At 39.1% G+C, this 11,493-nt stretch overlaps 1 long non-coding RNA gene across 1 annotated transcript; it reads right to left on the bottom strand.

The window, feature by feature from the left end:
• Positions 1 to 5,758: 5,758 nt before the first annotated feature.
• On the bottom strand, positions 5,759 to 11,002 carry LOC128472653 (uncharacterized). Its single transcript, XR_008346192.1, has 2 exons — positions 10,913 to 11,002; positions 5,759 to 5,959 (listed from the first exon to the last, which is right to left on the bottom strand). It is a non-coding gene; the product is annotated as an uncharacterized LOC128472653 (long non-coding RNA).
• Between the last annotated feature and the right edge of the window lie 491 nt (positions 11,003 to 11,493).

The following is an 11,493-nucleotide window of genomic DNA, read 5'->3' as shown; positions in this document are numbered from 1 at the left end:
GCTTGTTATACCTGATAGGAGCAGCAACTGGCATACTATTTTTGGTGGAGAAGGTTGCCTCTCAGAGGCTATCAATATCTACTTCATCGTTGCTATCCTTGAGTTTTGGGGGTCTAGTTAAGGAGGTTCTAATTAGTTAGAGGATGAACTTGTGTACTGTTTGTTAGAGATTGGTGCCTCCACAAAGGGTATCATCAGTCATTCCATCGCTGCTGACATTTAGATTTCAGGGTCCTAGTTTCGGACCTTGTGTCTGATAGGGGCAGCAACCTTTGTAACATTTTTGTGGATACTTTTTCCTCTCAAAGGGTATCAAAATCCACTCCATTTTTGCTATCTTTGAGATTTAGACAACTAGCTAGTGGGTTTTAATTAGAGCATTAACCCTATGTTAAAGACTGATGCCTCCACAAAGGGTATCATGAGTCGTTCCATTGCTTCTGACATTAAGAAGCAATCTCAAGATGTGTGTCTCATAGGAGCAGCAACTAATGTACCATTTTTGAGAATACTGTTGCCTTTCAAAGGGCATCAAGTTTCATTCAGTTGTTGCTGACGTTAAGATTAAGGGTTTCTAGCTAAAGAGCTGATAAATGACTAGAACACTTACTTGTGTACCATTTTTTGGAGCATGACATGAGTCCTTCCATTTATGCTTACCTTTTAATTTGAGAGTCCAAGCTCAGATTGTTGTACCTGATAGGAGCAGCAACTGGCTTACTATTTTTGGTGGCGAAGGTTGCCTCTCAGAGGCTATCAATATCTACTCCATCGTTGCTATCCTTGAGTTTTGGGGGTCTAGTTAAGGAGGTTCTAATTAATTAGAGCATGAACTTGTGTACTGTTTGTTAGAGATTGGTGCCTCCACAAAGGGTATCATAAGTTATTCCATTGCTTCGAACATTGAGATTTGATAGCTGTAGCAAATTAGGTTCTAATTGATAAATTAGAACTTGTATGTAGTTTATTAGAGACAAATGTCTCATCAAAAGGTGTCACGATTGATTCCATTGCTGCTAACCTTGCGATTTGAAGGTCCTACTTCAGGAGGATGAATCTGATATGATTAGCAACTCTTGATTGTTTTTTTTTTTTGTAAAACTATTGCCGCTTTAAGACCTTGAGATTTATTGGTGTAGCTAAGTAGGGTCTATTTAATTAGAGCATTAACTAACGTACCATATGTTTAAGTATGGTGCCTCTGACAAGGGTATCAACATTGTTTGCTAACCTTGAGATTCAGGAGTCTAGCTAACAATGTTCTAATTAATTAGAGGATTGACTCATGTACCAGTTTTTTAAAGACTAGTGCCTCTGCCAAACATCCTTTCTATTTATGCTTACCTTGCAATTTGAGGGTTCTAGCTCAAGGAGGTTGTAGCTGATTAGATTGACATGTACCATTTGTGCCTCTGCAAAAGATCCATTCCATGGTTGCTGACCTTGTGAGTTGTTGGTTATGTCACAAGGTTGTAAATGATTATAACAGCAACATGTGTAGACAAATCTTTTGGAAACGGTCTCAACATTTCTTCCATTATTGTTTCTTTTGGTGGGGTTGCAGATGGTAAGTAAGGGAACATAAACTTGTCAAATAATTCCATTCTGTTAAAACATAGATTGTAAGTTCCTGCGGGAACAGGCCCCTTTATTTCTCTTGTAGCTGTATGTCAATTGCTGTATTGTACTTGTCATTATCTGTAAAATTTTCAGCGCTGCCGAATCTAAAGTATAATAATAATAATAATTTGAAAGAAACACACTGTTAAAGGTAATTTTAATTGAAAAACAATTAAGGGCATTTTACATTTTCCTACTTAAGCCCAGAGGGAAGGGCAGTCCTTTTTGCCATGGTTCCCCAGAGGTTTCCTCCATAATGGGGGTTTTTCCTCTCCTGAGTGCTGAAGGATGACTCTTTGTGAGTCCAGATGTAGCCCTTATTTTGGCCATATTTCTCACTGTCGTGTTGTCTCTTAACTTCCTAATGTTCTTGTCTGGAAACTGCAAAATGTTTCTTATTCTGTTTATTTTTTCTAAATAAATGTGAAGTTTCTAAATCTATATTGTCTAATGTTGGTTTTATTCGTCTCATTTACTCAATTTGTTTACATTAAAAAGAGAGGTTATTTTGTGTATTGATATTTTGGAATCAGGTGATTTTGATCATTATGGGATTTAATTTATAGGATACAAAAATAATCAAGATAGTGTTTGAGAAAAAAACAAATAAAACAGTTTTTGAGAAGACAAAGAGTAGAAGAGGTATGAGCAAAGTTTAGAAAAGGACATTGCCCTTAGCTCACTAATCACAAATGATCCGTAAAATCATAATAATAATAATAAAATAGTTTAAAAAATGTGTAACATGTAAAAATAATTTGCCACGGATGTCAGCATCAGGAGAACCATCCAGTTTCACAAATCTTTTTTTTTTTTTTAAAGTCCAAATATACATGCAGATATGAGCAAGTTCTAAAATTAGCACTATATCTTCACAAACATTATCACATGGAAAGAGTTAAAAAAAATGGTGTTGTAAATGCCCATGGAGTGTGTAGTTTAAAAAAATTTTATTTGATGATTTGATGGGGTAGATTGATGGGGTAGATTGAAAGATCTCCTAAAAATAGGACATGGCACATGTCTGGAATGCGCACTACTCCAAGCAGGCACTTGACTTATTTTTGCGGTGAGAGGGTCTAAATCACTATCTGTCTTCACTAGACTGGAAAATAATAATTAAATGCCCCGCTTACACACCTCCCACTCTGATATAAAGATAGGTAATGCTGCCACCAAACTTGGTTAAAACGCTCAATTTACTTTTTAATCTACTGTCCCCAAATAGTTTATATATCCAAACATGCAGATTAGCCAAGCATCTAAGAAGACTACGGATTATTAAATAACTCTCTTCAAGGCAAATGTGGTTCTTATACCAGACAAAGGCAGGAACTTAATAAATGATTTATTATGAAATAAAAAATATTCACAGTATATACAAACAATTATATTAACAATTTAGTCACACCAAGCAGATAAAAATAAAAGGGAGAACAGTTAATAGAAATCCTACTAACAGAAGTACTTTATTCTATTCCCGGAGGAGCTTTTGGCAAGAATAATGGCAATTTATTGCAAAATTAGATCTTGGCCACCAAAATAAGGACACCTTAATATCGAAGTACAGGATACTTTATACCTGTTGACTGCAGGTCAGATGTCAGGGCTGCAGTCCGCAGAAGAATATGAGGGGCTACGAGATTGGGCCACTTTGGGACACCTAGGTGTCCATTGGGACACCTAGCAAAGGGTTTTTCTATCCAGTTACAGCATATAAAGGTTATATTTTTTCAGATCCAGACTTGTCAGAAATCCCTCTTTCCATAATGACCTTCCTTGGTCAGCCTGTGATCTAACACTGCAGACTTCAGTTTATCTATTAATAGATTGGAGGTAACCCAACCTTGTCTGATGTCATTCTGCTAGGAAAAATTTGGGCACCTCAAATATAAATATGAGGACCCCAGATCCCTGGATCTAGATTTAATCTCTTAAATATAACCTTTAGTAGAAAAGGGGCTGAGTTTGTAACGCCTTTGTTTGTTGGAGGGTTCTTTGCAGGGTCAAAACGGTGCCTTTCTGGCTAGGAGAGGTGTCACATTTCCCAACATGGAATGGTTTAGGCAAAAGGACTCCCATAATAACACAAAGATACTAATGAACTGGAGTAAACCTCATGTACGGTTGATTGGGTTCACTCCACATCTTATTTAAACTCTGTTAACTCTCGCCACTCCACCCTCGTACCATTTCTGCCTGAAAGGGTAACCGCTCCATGTATCTACTACACACTTATTGGCTAAACACTAGATTCACAATAAACCAAGTCTAATGGGCCTGGCAGCCCAGACTGATGTTGAAATTAAAAAAGAAAATGCAAACCTTGTCAAGATGGCCTTTTACCTCCCAGGCAACCCAACAAACCCCTATGCATGGGGGTATCACTGTACTCAGTGTTACTGAACACAAATTTGGCTGTTTTTTGACAGTAACATATACCAGGAGCTGTAAATTCATACCTAAATGTGTGCAAATGTTGAGAAAGGCTGGTGATAAAATCTGTGCATGGAAAGAAGGAAAATATCAGTATTTGAAATACCCTGGGGTGTTTTCAAAAATATATAATATATGATATGTAATGTTTGTGGTGTAATGTGTATACAATGTGTGTGGATGCACAAAATGACAAAGAAGGAAATTATAAAAAGTAACACAGCAAAAACGTTAAAACAGCCTATGCCCAAAAGTGTACAGTCAGCAATACAAAGGAAGGCTGATATTCAAACAACATAAAAGTTCCAAGAGGGCAAGGTAACGGGTCAAGCTGTACAAGCTTTGTTAAAGAGACGGGCATTCCTTTTCTTTTTGGATTTATGGGGTGGGGTGACTTGCACTTAAATTAGCCAGACTATGCCGGCTCTGTGGGGATAAGTGGTAAAAATTGCCTGGAACCTCATCTCAAACCGTCTTAATTATGGGTATCATATGTACATTGACAACTATTACTGAAGTGTCCCTTTACTCAGAAATATTTATTTGGAACCGTGGCCTGTGGGACTGAACAAAAACAACTGCCTCCAAAGGTAAGCCACAGAGAAGTGGTAGGGTCTGCTGGAAAATAAAATGACATGTGGAAGAACAGTAGCTTTTACTGCCCCTCTCGCCCATCGCTGTATCGGAAGTTGCTTTCAAAACTACAACCCACAGTGCTATTTATTTGGTGATCACAAGGACCAACAACGACTCCCTAACAAGCCCGGGTTATCCAGTTGCAATTTGTTAGCTGCAATAAATTACCTGTACCTGAGCTTTACGTCTTTAATGTCAACAAAGTCCCTGGAATAAACATCTGCTGCCGATCTAAGAGATAGAATTACCCCAAAAACTTTGCCTGAAAAGTCCTCGGATATGCAATAAAGTCTCTATATTCCTCCTGGAACAAAATTTGGCAGTTTTCAAAATAATATAAAAAATATTTCAACAATTTCCAAAAATAATTTGTTTCTTTGTGTAGTGATTTTTCTTTACACTAGATGGCGCTGGAAGACCAATAAATTATTCAGCCAGGGATTTTTTTTTTTAACTATTTAATTGTTGTGGTATCTTTACTCAACAATTGTACATCAGGTTTGTTATGTTTCCTTCTGCGTGATGATTATACCTAAAAATATGCAGATTTTAAATATAAAAGTTTTCCTGGACCTGAGAGCAAGTTGGCAACCCCAAAAAATATTCTATACACAAAGGTGGGGAACTGGTTCAATGAAGGGTGAAGGCAGCCTTGCAGGAGTGCGCGGGATTACTGGGACCCGCAGGTACAGTGTCTGACCGCCCGCAGCGCCCGAAAGACCACCCGAGTCTGCTGTTTGTAGCTATTCACCAACAGAAGACTCGTCAGGAGAGTTGTGGTTTCAGCTCCTTGATTTCACGAACTTCTCCTTGATGTGGTTTCAGCTCCTTGATTTTCCCTCTGATACATTGTGAAATGCCTTTATGTATGGAAATGTTTCTATACTATCCCCCCCTCTGTTTTCTATATTGAGCCCCCATGTTATTTCCTGATGGATCCCTCAGTCTTTTTTTGATAGATCATTTGTACCAGCCTATGGTGCTGCTCCATATTCAGCCCTAGGCTGTAGACGATTGTATAGAGTGTATATATACAGGTACTCAGTATATTTCATAAGATATTGGATTACTTCAACAAGTTTGTTTAAGGTTTTATTCTGAAAACCCATGACCTTTAAGTAAAGATCAGTATATACATTGCAGACGATTTACAAACACACATGCAGAAGCGCATTAATAAGTATAATGGAGGATTGTTAAATGCATGTTCCAGCAACATTGTATCACTTTTGTTCTTCTAATGCTTGTCTTTTTTCTTCTTTCCTCCCTGTAAGATATTTAGAAAGAAAAAGAAATACTTAACATCAGAAATTCATATACCGTATTTGCTCGATTATAAGACGACCCCGATTATAAGACGACCCCCCAAAATCAAAATATTAATTTAGGAAAAAAACAAAAAGCCTGAATATAAGACTACCCTATAGGGAAAAAGTTTTACCAGTAAATATTAATTAATGTAAATTATTTTCATGTTTAATAAAAGCTATGATTGAGAAAAATATATTTTTTAAATTTCCTTTTATTTGCCAACCTGCCCCCCCCAGTTATGCCACTCTGCCCCCAGAAATGCTTTATACCCCCCTATTTGCCACTCTGCCCCATGATATGCCTTATACCCCTGTATGCCACTCTGGCATATAGGGGGTTAAAAGGCATATCATGGGGCTGAGTGGCATATAGGGGGGTATAAAGCATTTCTGGAGGTATATAGGCATATCATGGGGCTGAGTGGCATATAGGGGGTTAAAATGCATTTCTGGAGGTCCAGAAATGCATTTTAACCCCCTATATGCCACTCAGCCCCATGATATGCCTTTTAACCCAGCATGTACTGGCTGCCTTGGCTTGATAGGAGTGTGATTGCTGTTAGCAGTTTGATATATATATATATATCAAACTGCTAACAGCAATCACACTCCTATCAAGCCAAGGCAGCCAGTACATGCTGGAACCTGGGGATGATAGCAGTGGGATTACAGCCTCCATATGCCATGCTACAACCCCCACCCCCCTTACACATCCATGCTATCACACACACACTCACACTCATTCACAAACATTTAAATACTCATTCATTCCCTTAATCACACACACTTCACACATACTCAAAAACCCTCCCCCACCCCCTCACCTGAACTGCAGATCTCCCACTCGCAGACTTCTGCAGGGGACCGGCTGTAGCAACTTCTCTGGCCCCGCCCTCAGAGGAGGGAGGGGGGAGATAGAGTTCTGTGAGGACGCTGCAAGCTTCCTGCCCTGCTTCTAACAGAAGAGACGCTGCTCGCGACCGGTAAGCAGCATGGCGCCAGCATTTTTTTGGGGTCTGATTAGAAGACGACCCCGATTATAAGACGAGGGGTATTTTTCAGAGCATTTGCTCTGGAAAAAACCTCGTCTTATAATCGAGCAAATACGGTAAATATAAATCACACAAAATAAGTGACAAGTGAGGTCTTAAAAGCTTTTGTTGCTTTATATGTATTTCTATTTCAGCTTAATAAAGTGTATCAACTGACTAAAGGCTCCATTTTCTCTTGGAATAATACAGCTATATCATTTTTTTTCTTACTGCATGACTTTACTTCTATGTTGACCCAAACATTATGTCACGTTGCCGCTCCGTCATAGAAACCCCGACACATTGCGCAGATGTCCACCAGCTGACAGAGACAAGGATCCAGGTCCCCTGTAGCGCTGCGGGGATCTGGATCTTACTCTTATTTGAGGTTGGATTATAAAACGAGGGGTATTTTTCAGAGCATTTCCCTTTAATCGCTTTAATCCTATTTCCCATTGAGACATCCTTGCCAGGGGCTGGTAATTGACTCTAAAAAATGAAAAATATACAATATACAAAAATCTTTATGTATTAGTTATTGGCAGGGCTGGATTAAGATCATCGTGGGCCTGGTGCTGAGGATTTTAGTGGACCTTTTTATAGAAATAAATACAATAGACTCTTAGAATCTTAACTCCTCAGCATCCATGTGTACTGGATAAGATGACATCAGTGCTAGGCAGATAATATATGATAGAATCTAATGTGATGGGATCGGGAGTACATCAGTACACTAAAAAAAGTCATCATACACAGGATGCCTGAAGTCACTAATCAATTTTAATAAAATATGCAGATTGAAATAGAGTAAATAACACAATAACTTTACTTCTCCTCTGATTTTTGGGCCTCTCACGGATTTTTGGGCCTGGAAAGGTTTGTCCTCTGAAGTGATCTACAAAGGAGGGTGCTTTATCTCTGAAATGGTAAAAATTAAATAGTTAAATTTATTTCTACAGTGCCAGGAAACAGATGACCAAACACACACACCAGGACAGGCTCTGCCACATCAACAACCAAAACATCAGCATGGGCTCTGCCACATTGACACCCAAAAACACACACACCAGGACAGGCTCTGCCACACCAACACCCAAACACACCAGGACATGCTCTGCCACACCGATACACACACCAGGACATGTTCTGCCACACAGATAAACACACCAGAACAGGCTCTGCCACACCAGCACCCAAGCACACACACCAGGACAGGCTCTTCCACATCTACACCCAGATGCACACACACACCAGGGTAGGCTCTGCCACACGGGGACACATCAGGACAGGCTCTGCCACACCAACACCCAAACACACACACCAGGACATTGACACCCAAACACACACACACCAGGACAGGCTCTTCCATATCGACACCCAAACACACACACACCAGGACAGGCTCTGTCACACATCTGGATGGGCTAAGCTACAACAATAAAAACAATGTTTTTCCCCCACACTTCTTTGTCATTGACCCCCCCTTTTAAGTATTGATTTATGTAATGGTCCCAGCTGCCCCTTGTGTATTGATGCTGCCAGCACAGATAAAATGATGCCCCATACTGCAGGTTTGGTCAGCAATATGTAAAAATTATATGTGTCCTGTAAAACAAGGCCAATTTGGTCACCCTAATGCCCCACACTCTTGCTGAATTTTCGAAAATGAGAGAATGTGTAAAAAAGTTACTTGGTGCCATTTAATGGAGTACAGGAGGGATGAGATTATTTAAAAGTTCAATTATTGAAGGTAACAGAAAGTTTTATTAGGCTGGTCAGTGAGAGCAAAAATTAAAGAAAACACTGTGATACTCCGCAAAAGTGGCCAGAATAGTAAAAAACAAGAAGCATTTAGTAAATACAAAGAAAAGCAAAGTTAGGAAGACAGACAGATCTATAAGATTAGGCAGAAAGAGGAAAAGCATGTTATAAGAGCTGCCAGAGCACATGCAGAAGAGAGAATTGCTCTGTTAATAAAAAGGTCCAGGGCTTCTTTGGTGGAGCACTGGAAGGTCATGTGATGCCGGTGCTCTGTCATAGAAGCCACTGGCTGCCAGAGAGAAGGATTCAGGTCCTCTGCAGCGCTGCGGGGAATCTGGATCTTAGTCTTGTAGTCAGATCTCTATTTGAGGTTTGATTATAACGAATATAAGACGAGGGATATTTTTCAGACCATTTACTCTTTTTTGTCATATTTACATGTAAATATAAAACAATTTGAGTAAACACAAAATGCAGCTTTTAAATAATTATTTTATTTATTGAAGGTAAAGAGTTCATCAAAACCTTTTTTACTCATGTGAAAAAATAATGCCATTACTGGTTGCCATCCTTTGCGCAAAAAGTGCAATCAAACATTTGCAATAAATAGCAATATTATTATTAATATTGGTGACTCTTCTTGGTAGAGTTGTCTTAATTCAGCCACATTGGAAGGTTTTTGAGCATTACCTACGGATTTAAGTCAGGACTTTGACTTGGTAGCACCGAACCTTCATTTTGTTTATTTTGAGCCATTAAGAGGTGGACTTGCTTATGTGCTTCGGATCATGGTCCTGCTGCATAACCAACTGCGCTTGTGCTTTAGGTCACAAACTGATGACTGGACATTCTCCTTCAGGATTTTCTGGTAGAGAGCAAAATTCATGGCGTCATCAATTATGGGAAGTCGCCCAGGTCCTGAAACAGCAAAGCAGTCCCAGGCCACCACACTACCACCACCACCGTGTTAGACTGTTGGTATGATGTTATGGAATGCTGTGTTAAGATTTACTTCAGATTTACCAGGAAGCATGTCTTTCAAAAAAAATCCACTTTAGACTCATCAGTCCACAGAATATTATCCCAAAAGTCTTGAGGATCATCAAGATGTAGTTTGGCAAATGTCAGACAAGAGTTTGTGTTCTTTTTGTTCGTTTTCTCCATTTGTAGATCATGGCTCTCACAGTGCTTTGCTGGAGTCCCAGAGCCTTAGAAATTGCTTTGGATGATTTCCAGACTGATAGATGTCAATGACTTTGTTTCTTCTTTGCTCTTGAGTTTCTTCAGATCGTGGCATCATGTGCTGCTTTCTGAGATCTTTAAGCCTACATCACTTTGCAAAAACGTTCTATTTAATTGATATTTAGATTCCGCAGGGCTGGGAGTAATCATGTCTGGGGGTGTCTAGTGAAATTAAACCCAATTATCATTTAAATTTGGTTAATTAATTGATTCAATAAGTAAGGGGGCAATTACTTTTTCACATAGTGCCAGGTTGAGTAGGATAGCTTATTTTCCTCCCATACATAAAATCTTCATTTGAAAACTGCATTTTGTGTTTTACTGGAGTTGTCTTTATTTAATATTAAAATTAGTTTGATGATCTGAAACATTTCAATGTGACAAATGTGCAAAAGCCAGAAAAAATGGGAAAGAGTGGAAATACTTTTTCACAGTACAATGTATATGTACGCATATTTATTTTTTACTACGAGTTTGTGCATCTATGTTACGCTTTACAGTATAATAAAAGGGGAGGTACAATAAGTGCAGTCATATAATATGTGACGTTGTCTAAAGACAAGGGTACGGTGAGTATTAGTCCCTATCCCATCATTAGCTGTCCCACTGTGCCAGTCCCTCCACTAGCTCTGCATACCCTCTGAAACTAAATTTAAAATATGGCCCTTTACCTATAGCTTGCTCTGACTCTTTCTCCTGGCTCACATTGTATTGATGACATCAGATGTATCTCAACATTTCAATCTTATGCCCCCTGAGCCAGAGGTAAGTTATGAATTTGGTTCCTACTGTTTGTGATTTTTGTATGTCTCCTGGTAAGGTAAACCTGCAGTATTTCAATGGCTATATCCCAATCATACCAAAACTTAACGTTACCTTCACATTCGCTATTGTGTCACATGAATCAATGGATGCAGCTTTTAGAGGAGCTATGAGGGTAGCGGCGTCTGGACTGGACGACTTCAAGTAATCAGAGACCTCGTCTAACAGCTCTTCAGGAGATGAAGGCCCCCAGAAAACCGAGATCTTCAAGCAGCTAAATGGAGGAAAATTTAGCCAGTGTTTAATATGTTGCGCCTACAACATAATTACATTGAATGTTACATGTGTCGATATTCAACGTACTCTACTCAATATACTTTTGTAACTAAATATACATACAGTTTTGAAATAATTCTTGAATGATAATAAATTATTATTAATTGTTGCTATGGCAATAGAATTGTTTAATTCCGAATGTATGTAGTCCATTATGGCTACGGTTCTCAATGCCAATGTAGAGTTCTTCTGTGTATGTCCAGGCATGAAGGGTCTTTTTGTGGCCCCTAGTGGGTGGGGGTCCAACCTACTTATACATTGCGGGTATTTTCTTACATTACATTGGGACCTACTTTCATTGGAGGACACCATATTTTCTGGAGTGACAGCTGGCATTCTTCTGGTCCAGGCAGGGCTGT

This window comes from Spea bombifrons, chromosome 2 (genome assembly GCF_027358695.1).
Source record: "Spea bombifrons isolate aSpeBom1 chromosome 2, aSpeBom1.2.pri, whole genome shotgun sequence".
In the NCBI taxonomy this organism is placed as follows: domain Eukaryota; kingdom Metazoa; phylum Chordata; class Amphibia; order Anura; family Pelobatidae; genus Spea; species Spea bombifrons.
The sequence above is the reverse complement of the archived record's forward strand: the minus strand, read 5'-3'. Positions and strand labels throughout refer to the sequence as shown.